Source organism: Hakea prostrata, unplaced genomic scaffold, assembly GCF_041222555.1.
Source record: "Hakea prostrata isolate BN-2017 unplaced genomic scaffold, UWA_Hpros_2 contig_127, whole genome shotgun sequence".
NCBI lineage: Eukaryota > Viridiplantae > Streptophyta > Magnoliopsida > Proteales > Proteaceae > Hakea > Hakea prostrata.
This window is the reverse complement of record NW_028291246.1, coordinates 84,419-96,086: the sequence shown is the minus strand read 5'-3', so window position 1 is coordinate 96,086 and position 11,668 is coordinate 84,419.

The following is an 11,668-nucleotide window of genomic DNA, read 5'->3' as shown; positions in this document are numbered from 1 at the left end:
TCCAAGACTTTGTAAGCTTTGGGTGGCAATGCAGAGGAACGTCTCAGTATGAATGACGTCGGAACAATGATGAGGGTGAAATTGTCAAAGAATGCTATTATTGAAAGAACACTGTTTTGGTTAGTTTTGTAAATGAGAACCCATGTTAATATATTTTCGAAAACTGAAATAAATGAGTTGCCAAGTTTGTAAAGACAAACCTAATATTGTCTAATCATGTAATTTTTCCAAGAATGATCAGACTAGGTCAAACTTCTTATAAGCTTGATACACATGCATTCTCTCCCTATCAATAAAATATCTTATTGAAATTATTACCATTACATAGGAGACTACCATCACTGTACCAGAAGCACAGCCATATCCAAATAATCACTTTCACTAAGTCAGCCCTTACCCCAGAGTTCAGATCAATATAAGTTTCCATCTCTCATGCATGTGGGGTATATATGTGATCCACCTCTAAAGTGTTGGATCATATCATATATATGTAGGGTTCAAATTTACTCCCACCCACCCATGTGGCTACCAAATTTGTGCATACATTTGTATGAGAATACAAACTTCTCCATGCTTAGAGTACATATGTTCATTATGTAAGGTTACCATTTACAAATCAAATGGTAGAGAAATTATAAATTGGTCTCTAAGATTATCTCTTGCAACACCAAAAATTAGGGTAATACCAAACAAGGAAGAGATGCATCACTTTCTTTTTTTCTTTTCTTTTCTTCTTCTTCTTCTTCTTCATCTTTCTTTTTCTTTTTCTTTTTCTTTCTCTCTCTCTCTCTTTTTTTTTTTTCTTACCTGGATTTGAGGTTCGTTTGGGCCAGATGTTGCTCGACTACATCCTCAAGAGAGCTTTTATATAATTAATATAGGTAAGGCTTTACTCCTGGCTCTGAGGAGATTCAAACTCTAACCTCTTGCAAGAAAGAGATGCATCACTTCCATTTCATGTGAAGAGGAAATCATTCAAGACCCATATGTGCAATGAAAAGAGGTTAATTACAATTTTCTTTCACATCCCAATGTTGTCAAATTGATCATTAGAAGAACAAAGCATTTAGAGCTTAGACAGCCTAAAATGGTGCTACTGCTTCAATGAATACCAGAAAGACAACCTTAACTTTGCTAGGACACATACCAAGTTCTCCAAGTCAATAGAACTGAAGTTGCAACTTCTCATAACAAGGTTTTCTAAAACTCTACACTCAAGTGTAGTGGGAGTTCTAGCTAGGGAGGGAAGGCTGAAATTTCAGTTCTAGCTTCCTCCCCTACAATTTGTTTATATTCGTGAATTTAGGTAGTCTCACCCCTGAATGTGGTCAACTTCGAAGAATGGCAACCCAGGTCTTTTGGCCATGAAATATGCCTCGGTGAATTTTCCATAATAAAAGTTTATCTTCTCCATAAGAGATGGGGCAAGTAATGGTGTTAAGTGCTAGTTCAATTGAGGCTATATACTATTTTTTTGTTGCCAAGATCAAATTTCATTGGCATCCCTTGAAAAACAAACTATTGCCCATTCATCTGGCAAATAAGGGAAATTGGCTCTAACGTTAATTTCATGTCAAGATATTTTTCTCTATTAGAAAATATAAGATTTGACTGACCAAAAATGGAGGTGGAGCGTATTCATATAAAGAAAAGAGAATGAGAGAAAAATATAATGCAACCTTTTCTATGACGTTTCAGCCGACAGCGGAGACAACCGAGGAAACTAATATTCGTAATAGTGATAGCGTAGGCTAAACCGTGTTACGTTCCAAACCTCTATGATTACCGCCTCTATCGGCCTCTTTTTAACCTCAAAAATGTTTCTGAATCCTCTACAGAAGTCTAAAGCTTTCATTCCTGTTTATCTCTGTTATGTTTTCTTTTTGTTTCTGTGATCGAAATATCATGTCCTAATTGTATGTACCGAATGCAAACAAGAGAATCACACACGAGAGAGAGATTGATGACGGAGTTCGGCATTAGATGCCTACATCTCCGGAATTCAAGACTGAATCCAATCCACTATTTGTCCAAGACATTACAGGTAAGGGAAGAAAGAAAGAACATACAGATAACACCTGGTAGTCAATGAAGCCAATACTTCCACCGAGTACTCTTCTAGCTTCAACGATCAAAAGCCCCAATATAGAACCACCAAGAACCACCAAGAAGCCATTACCGCAGGAGCTTGAAGATGAACACAACCATGAAAGCTCCAGAGAGAACTCGAAACACGCAGAATAGAAACCTCAAAAATCAATTTGCACATATGACTTGAACCAAGCCATAAGCCCACATATACATAATCCTGAACCAACTTGAACCAAACGGTTCAATTGAAAACATCACTTAAAATAGGAATGGTCCAGATTACCCCTAACAGTTTCTTGAAGATGAAAGCTACTGGGGAAAAGAGATATGCTCCATGATAGCTGCCAGGCAGATTTTTATTTGCAGCGACGGTCATTGCTGCACGCGGCTGCTCAGTTGAGCCACATAATCAAGATTATATCAAATAGTTATAAAAGAGAAAGGAGGGGTATATATGTAAATATAATAAATTATCATTTTATCTAAAAGTTTAAAAGTCTTCAAATTTACAAATTAATCCTTCGAACTGACCAAATCCCTAACTTCCCAAACTCCTTTGTGCGCTCCGCCTCTTCATCATTCCACCACCACCTCCACCTGCAAACTTCGCCGGTAACTTTCATCCAGAAGGACTTTTCGATGGGAACAAGGCCACTGCAAATACTAAAAAAGGTTTAGACCCTATGATTCAGTTGTGGCACACAAATCGAAGATGCCCAGAAAATACCATACCGATCAGAAGAACAAAGAAAGACGACATTCTCCGAGCAAGCTAATGAGTTCAACTTGTCTCAGATCTGGATCTTGGGTGGTTCCTTTGGTCAAGATCTCAACAGCAATGAAGCTGGTTGGCAGTTATTATTTCTCTGTAATGTGTTAAGAACATTTCCGTTGTAAAAGGGGCTCAAGAGACCTCTTGTGGATTCTCTGATGGCTGAGATTTTTCATCTCTATATTTATAAAATGCAGGTTAGCCCAGATCTGTACGCAGACAACAGCACGAGACTCTTCACCTACTGGACCGTATGTCATTATTTTCTTTTCAATCTTATATATTTATATTATCTTCTTCCTTTAGCTCACCGTGTTTCTGCTTTTTGTGTGTTCAGAATGATGCTTATCAAGCCATGGGTTGTTACAACCTGCTCTGCTCTAGCTTTATTCAGATCAACAGTCAAATAGTAATGGGTGCAAGCATCTTTCCCGTATGTGGCTACCATGACTCCCAATATGACATCAGTATTCTTCTCTGTTTGTATTGCACCGAAACTCCCAATCACGAGATATTTTTTCTAAGGAGGATTCAATCTACTGGAAAAAAAAATACTGAGAATATAGAGTAACGGAAGAATCACTAGCAAGTATAAAAAGGCATTTGATAAAAGCAGGTGGCGGTGGTGGAACGATGAGCAGGCGATGAGGAGGCGGAACGCACAAAGGGTTTGGGAATTGGGTCGGTTTAAGGGATTGATTTTGTAAATTTCAAAACTTTTAAACTTTTAGATAAAATAATAACTTACTATATTTACATATATACCCCTCCTTTCTCTTTTACAACCGTCCGATATAATCTTGATTATGTGGCTCAATCTGAGCTGTTGTCGCTTGTTTCGCTGCCGCAAATAAAAATCCCTGCCAGGCACTCTGATGCCTCGTTTGTCATTTATTATATTTTTATTATGTTGGTATGTTCCAACACCGTAGATTAATTAAACAATTAGTAATGTTTTGATCCATAACTGGGTTAAAACTCATTTCCTTCCGTCCGTCCGTCTCTCATATGGTGGAATTACACTAAGCAGACGAGGAATGACCGAGAGAGACGCTCTGCAACTAGGGTTCTCTGGTTGCATGTTTTGCATGCTGATGAAGGCGAAGGTTTCCCTCCCCTACTCGGTCCTAGTATTGAGTCCCTTATCTGTGTCTTGTGATCACCGACTGCTTTCACCAATCTGAGCTTTCGTCTCTCATCTTAGTGATACGGAGGGAATATGATCAGACCGGGTTCATACCTGGTCCGACCCTCGACCCCGGTCGAGACTGAGAGAACCGACTCGCTCCCGAGCGAACCGGATCCAGAAGATGGCTTGCTGAAGAAGAAAGCTTATTCGGCTGCTGTCACGCCCTCCCAGCCGGTACCCTATCTGGCATACCCGAGAGTGTGATCCACAGCCCGAAGATCAGGTATCGAGTGATCAACCTCCCACATAAACAATAACATAATCATGAACAATCATAATAAAAGTGCGGAAGATAAACCATAGATCCAATAAAGAAAGAATGAATCATAAATGATTCAGAATAATAGATATAATCAGAGTGTCAAACAGATAAGTAAAGTGAGGCAAAAATCCCACTTTACAACCAGCGGAAAAGTAGCTCTAAAAGAATAAACTAGACAAAATCTAATCCCAGTAGCAAGTACATTGGGTAACTAAATTGTTCTCCACTTTATAGACAACATCCTTATAAGTGTAAATCTCATAAATGGCACAAGGACGCTTCCACTCAATGGTCGGACTAAGCATCGTACGGAGCATAACCACTCGCGGGATCTTCAGAGTAATTGTGGTAACCGCAATCACCTTCCTGGAGATATGCCTCTTCGCCTTGCGCTTCTTCATAGGGACCGTCATAATACTCAGTACCTGTAGGGTAGTCTAACAAACATTGTACAATAAAGGAATGAGTTTCAAAGAAACTCAGTAAGGGCGGTTAAAAATCCATAATAACAGGAATTGAAGGCCCAGATCAAATCCAATCCTAAAGGGGTTTTGCACACAAGTCAAGTGACTTACCTAATAGGTAGAAATGCCTTCAAACCAAGATAGAGAGCACTCCAAGTCCATCAACTAATCAGATCTTCATCAAGATTCAGTTTCCATAAATAGAACTTCATCATCAACTTTCATGGATTCAAAGCCAGACACCAAGTCCTCTACTGGGATGGCCCAAAGCTGACTTCTTACTTTACTTCGGGTCACTAAACCTACAAATAACAAGGTTTCCGGGTCAAGGTTAGGGCTGGGTTTTACATTCTCCCCCCCTTAAAGAAATTTCGTCCTCGAAATTGAAAGCGTACCTGTGCTTCCAAAGAGGTAAGGAAACTTCTCCTTCATATCTTCTTCCTTCTCCCAAGAAGCTTCTTCAGGGGTATGGTTCTTCCACCGAATCTTCACCAAAGGGATGGTGCGATTCCGCAGCTGCTTGTCCTTCCTATCCAAGATTTCGGCCGGTTCTTCATCATAGGTCAAATCAGCACTAAGTCCTTCAGGTGCTTGCTGCAAAATGTGTTCCGGATTCTCTAAGTATTTTCGGAGCATCGAAATATGAAACACATTGTGAACACTAGCGAGAGGCGGAGGTAATGCTAATCGATACGCAACAGCTCCAACCTTTTCCAAAATCTCGAAAGGTCCAATGTAACGAGGGCTAAGCTTTCCCTTAACATTGAATCTCATCACACCCTTCATTGGTGAAACCTTCAGAAAGACTTTCTCTCCAACTTGAAATTCCAAATCGGTCCTTCTCTTATCAGGATAAGATTTCCGTCTTGACCGGCGTACTTAATCCTTTCTCTTATCATATCTACCATAGCACTCGTAGCTTCAATCATCTCAGGACCTAAGACTTTTCTTTCACCTGTCTCGACCCAAAGACAAACGTGTCCTACAAGTACTGCCATACAAAGCCTTGAATGGAGCCATGCCTATTGTTGCTTGATAACTGTTGTTATAGGCAAACTCAACCAAAGCTAGGTGTTCATCCCAATTACCACCCATATCCACCACACAAGATCTGAGCATGTCTTCCAATGTCTGAATTGTCCGCTCAGATTGTCCATCAGACTGTGGATGATGAGCTGTACTCAAGTTCAATTGGGTTCCCAAGGCCTTCTGCAAACTATTCCAAAACCTTGAGGTGAACCTGGGATCACGATCCGAAACAATACTCAATGGCACACCATGCAGACGAACCACATTATCCACATAAAGCCTTGCTAGCTTATCCAGAGTATGAGTGATCTTCATAGGAATGAAATGGGCTGATTTGGTCAACCTATCAACAATCACCCACACAGTGTCATTGCCTTTACTTGTCCGAGGCAAGCTAGTCACAAAGTCCATGGAGATATTGTGACATCCAGCCCAAACCTAGCCCGGGATACCCTATTTGTTTTGGGATAAAGAAAGACTTGTTTAATGTTAGACCTTGAAGTTGGACCTTGATTTCAATGTTGTTATCCTTGAAAGCCTTAGGAGGCCATATCCGACCTTATCCTTACCCTGACCCGGCCCGGAATTTGTATTGTCTGTTGATCCAATGACCCGAAGTGGTGGGAAAAGTCCTTGTATACCCTTTTGGTTGATGATTTGGTGTCGGAGCCCAAGCCCATGGACATTGACGATGATGCCCCTCACTTGAGAGCGTTGTCAGTGTTAGTTTTGAATCTGCGCACCGAAGAGGGGTGAATTAGTTGGTAGACCTAATGAACACCTGTGCACAATCCAAAAGTATTTCCCGAAACTAGACTTCTTGATGGACTTGTAGGAGAAAACCCCACCCAATTTGACCCCATATAGCCCTCCAAATCCCTGTCCGAAGTTGCTGAACTATGTCTGGCAAATCCTGCTTGCGCATCGAAGAAGGTGAGCTTAGTTGGTAGACCTAATGAACTCCCATGCTTGATCCAAAGGTATTTCTAGAAACTAGACTTCTTTATTGACTTGTAGGAGAAAACCTCACTCAATTTGACCTTGTATAGCCTTCCGAATCCCTGTTCGAAGTTGCTGAACTATTCCTGAGAATTCTGTTGAAACTGCTGTTGGTCGATACTATTGGTCGATACTATCAACCAAAGGTATCGACCAAAACAAGCCCAGAATCGTGAAAAAGATGCTGTTTGGATATTCCTTTGTCCTTTTAAGTGAAACCTCGAACCTAAATCATTATTTCACTCATTTCAACATCTGAGAACGTGGGAAAGCTCCTCTAAGCCTCCTCCTTGGCTTGGGTGATGATCTTCTACAAGAATCATTGTTTCTCTTCTCTAATCTCTTCTCCAAGGTATGTAATCTCTCACTCTCTCTCTAATCTACTTCTACCTCATCTTGTTCTTGCTACTGAGTTCGTGGAGAAGGTGCTGCAACCTTGCAACCACCTCTTCTACAAGCTCTCTTGGGTTGATTAAACCTCTCTTCATTCTTTCCATGCTATGATTCTCATACATGATGTTCTTGCTTTCTTATTTTGATTTTTCTCTTCTTTACAACATGAATTCATCTCTTAATCTGATTTTCTCTTTCAATTAGGTCTGATTATATGTTAGTAATTGTCTATATTCTGCTGCTCATCATTCTATTGATTAAATTCCTAAGTTCTCTTGCAATTGTAATGGTTTTCATTGAAGAACATGGGTCTTGCAAGTTTGAACCTAGGACCTCAAATTGGGGGTTTTCAATCCGACCATTGGATCATGTTAATTCTTTCTACGTAGTCTGTCACACCCTCCCAGCCGGTACCCTATCTGGCATACCCAAGAGTGTGATCCACAGCCCGAAGATCAGGTATCGAGTGATCAACCTCCCACATAAACAATAACATAATCATGAACAATCATAACATGAGTGCGGAAGATAAATCATAGATCCAATAAAGAAAGAATGAATCATAAATGAATCAGAATAATAGATGTAATCAGAGTATCAAACAGATAAGTAAAGCGAGGCAAAAATCCCACTTTACAACCAGCGGAAAAGTAGCTCTAAAAGAATAAACTAGACAAGACCTAATCCCAGTAACAAGTACATTGGGTAACTAAATTGTTCTCCACTTTATAGACAACATCCTTGAAAGTGTAAATCTCATAAATAGCACAAGGACGCTTCCACTCAATGGTTGGACTAAGCATCGTACGGAGCATAACCACTCGCGGAATCTTCAGAGTAATTGTGGTAACCGCAATCACCTTCCTGGAGATATGCCTCTTCGCCTTGCGCTTCTTCATAGGGACCGTCATAGTACTCAGTACCTGCAGGATAGTCTAACAAACATTGTACAATAAAGGAATGAGTTTCAAAGAAACTCGGTAAAGGCGATTAAAAATCCATAATAACATAAATGGCAGAATTCCAGAACAAACATAAATGCAATATGATATGAGACAAGCAATGAATGAATGAATCTAACTCTATGTATGCTGGTCTCTATTGGCAGACATGCTTTAAGTCATAGCACCGTACTTCTTTAGGAAAGTCCACTCACATCCTCAACCATTTAAGATATCTTGGATTCTCTCACGGATCATTTCACCGGTCTTGAGCAGCCGATTGGTAATGGGTCCTTCATCCCTCAGGACAAACCTTGGCAGGGGGTTAAGTCAACACACTCTCTCACAACCATTTGGTATAAGTACTGGCGCATGTCAGGGTAAAACCTAGCCAAATGCAAGTCTTCTACTTAGTTACATCAAGTCGATCCAGATACTTCCATTCCTCGTCCCCGACGATCCTTTCCGGTATCCTTCACACTAGAGTCAGCGTATCCTATGGCACCGACCAACTCGGACTACGGACTCAACAACCCTATTGATCATCCACATATGGTAAACGGGAAGCTCTCACGTCCTCTCACGGGTTGGTTACCAGTCTTAAGCGCCCGTGAGCCCAAGTCTAATCATATGCAACCCTACCAATAAATGGCCCCCACAATGTGATTCCTGTCCTCTCACGGGTTGGTTACCGGTCTTGAGCGCCCATAAATCCCCATTGCTACCACGGGTCGTTCGGTCTCAATACCCCTCCGATTAGGGTCTGACATAACAGGACATCCTAGCCAAACACTACTAGACAATCCTAGATATGTCATCCAACAGTTTAGGAAGGTGTACAGAGGGCATCTCCGGAAACATCCCATAATATTCCCGTAGTAGTCCAAGGACAGAAGTGTCGAAAGGACACCTCTCCTTTCCAAACCATACTTAAGCATACACATGCATCAATTCATATCATCACATATATGGTAACTTCATATATGGAAAGAAATCAATAATTACAATCACTTTTATATAATTGGTAAGTAAAATCATACATGAATCAATTCAACATGAATAAATAATGCTACTGTAATCAAAGTCATGCAACAGTAGTATATCATTGTAAGAATCTAATTTAGGAATCATATCAATGATATTCAAATATAGAAACTAGATTCATGCTATCTATGTAATTAAGGAAATAACCATCCTTACCTTTTATAACTCGCAAAGGAATCCTAAGAAATCAAGTAAGATCTTGGCAAACTTGAGAAGAAGGTCCTAAACAAGTATATACAACATATTAGGAAAGATCCCTAACAGAAAAGATATCAAAACATCCGAAACAGACCAAATCTGGAGTTGCTGCACTCATTGGTCGAGTGGATTGGTCGAGTGGTCCAGTCGACCAATCAGTCGACCAATGCAGACAGTAGCCTATAAAATCAGAGTTTTAAGATATGAAATCCGAATTTGGTGGTTCAAAAGGGTACTAATCAAGGGGTAGACTACATCAGTAGTATTCTAACAAATAGGGGACCTCAAAACACTAATCCAATCAAGGTATCAAGATCCAAATTAGGAAACAAAAAGTTACCATAATTAAATCAACCATGGATCTTGATGAATTTGAAATAGAAAACAAAGACAAGAACAATAGGAGGATGGATCATTGCTTTCGGTAATGGTATCATGAAAACATACATAGATCTTCATGGAATAAGGCTTAGAAGTATAAATCTAAATAAGGAAATAAAACCTACCATATATGTAACTACCATGCATCATGAAGAACACATAGTATGGTAGAAGAGAACAATTAGAAATCTATAGATTATGGATCATGGAAAGAAAACACAGTAATTAACTACTAACATGATCAACATAGAAGATCCAAAGAGATCGGAATTCAGATTAGAAGTTTAACAGAGATTAGATCATGGTTTGATCATGATTCCTTCAAAAGCTTGCAATGATCATGGTTAAGATCATTGTTCTAGCCTCAAATCCTTAGGATGATCATGAGAACATGTTCGGAGATGTTTGCAACAGAGAATGCAGCATCTCTTCTACTGTCTCAACTCAAAAAGGAAAGAAAAACAAAGATGGAGGAGAAGAAGAGAGAGTAGACATACCTTTTGATGCAAAAAGAAGAGTTTTGACGAAGATCCGTCAAGAAAACACCAAGGATGCAAGAGAGATGACTTGCAGAGGTCTTTGGTTCGTTCCGAGAGTTTGGAGGCAGCAAATACGAAGTGGACTCGAGATTGGACTTAAATAGAGCAAGAACAACCTAATTGCCAAAGACAGCACTCATTGGTCGAGTGGATTGGTCGACTCGGCCTAGTCGACCAATCGGTCGACCAATGCTTGACAACAAGACCAAAACAGGGAATTGAAGGTCCAGATCAAATCCAATCTTAAAGGGGTTTTGCACACAAGTCAAGTGACTTACCTAATAGGTAGAAATGCCTTCAAACCAAGATAGAGAGCACTCCAAGTCCCTCAACTAAGTAGATCTTCATCAGGATTCAGTTTCCATAAATAGAACCTCATCATCAACTTTCATGGATTCCAAGCCAGACACCAAGTCTTCTACTGGGATGGCCCAAAGCTGACTTCTTACTTTACTTCGGGTCATCGGTCCTACAAATAACAAGGTTTCCGGGTCAAGGTTAGGGCTGGGTTTTACATAGTCTCCTGCTACTGTTCTTAAGCATCCCTCCAAGTTTCATATCGATCCGAGACCCGGAAGACCCATTTTGAGCCAAAACCCAAAAATCCCATTTTGCTGTCCAAGACTCTGTTGGTCGATACTATTGGTCGATACCATCAACCCAATGTATCAACCAACAAGGTTGTTGTCGAAAACTTTTGCCCGCTTTTGATCCGTTCGATCTCCGATTGTTTTGATTTCTTCTCTAATCCTTCATATATGTTTGTTTAGGGTTTTAAGACTATAATTGGACCATTCTCTTGTGACTTCGGATCATCTTCTTCACAATTTGAGGTAAGGATGGTTATTGCCATATAACATAGATTGTATGACTTTTACACTGCTGTTGGTAACTTAGTAGACTTAACTTATTAATTGATTTTAGACATCATATGACTACTTGTAGTTACCTTATGACAATAACACCATGCTTAATTACTTGATTTATCATGTTTACTTATTCTTGTCATTTATTTATATACTTGTATTATGAGATGTTATGACATGTTTTCAATATGATAATGTATTGTTGATATGTAATGGATGGAAATAAGCATGTGATTGCTTAGGTATGATTTGGGATTGGGGAGTGCCCTACTGGTACTTCTGTCCTTGGACATCGGAGGGAATAGTATGGGATGTTCTCCGAAGATGCCCATCGATGCTTTCCTGGATCATTGGATGACATACATGGGACTTGTCTAGATGTATGGCTAGGATGCCCCTGTCATATCAGACCCGAATCGGAAGGGCATTGAGACCGAACGACCCGTGGTAGTAGTGTGGATTTGTGGGCGCTCAAGACCGGTAACCACTCCGTGAGAGGA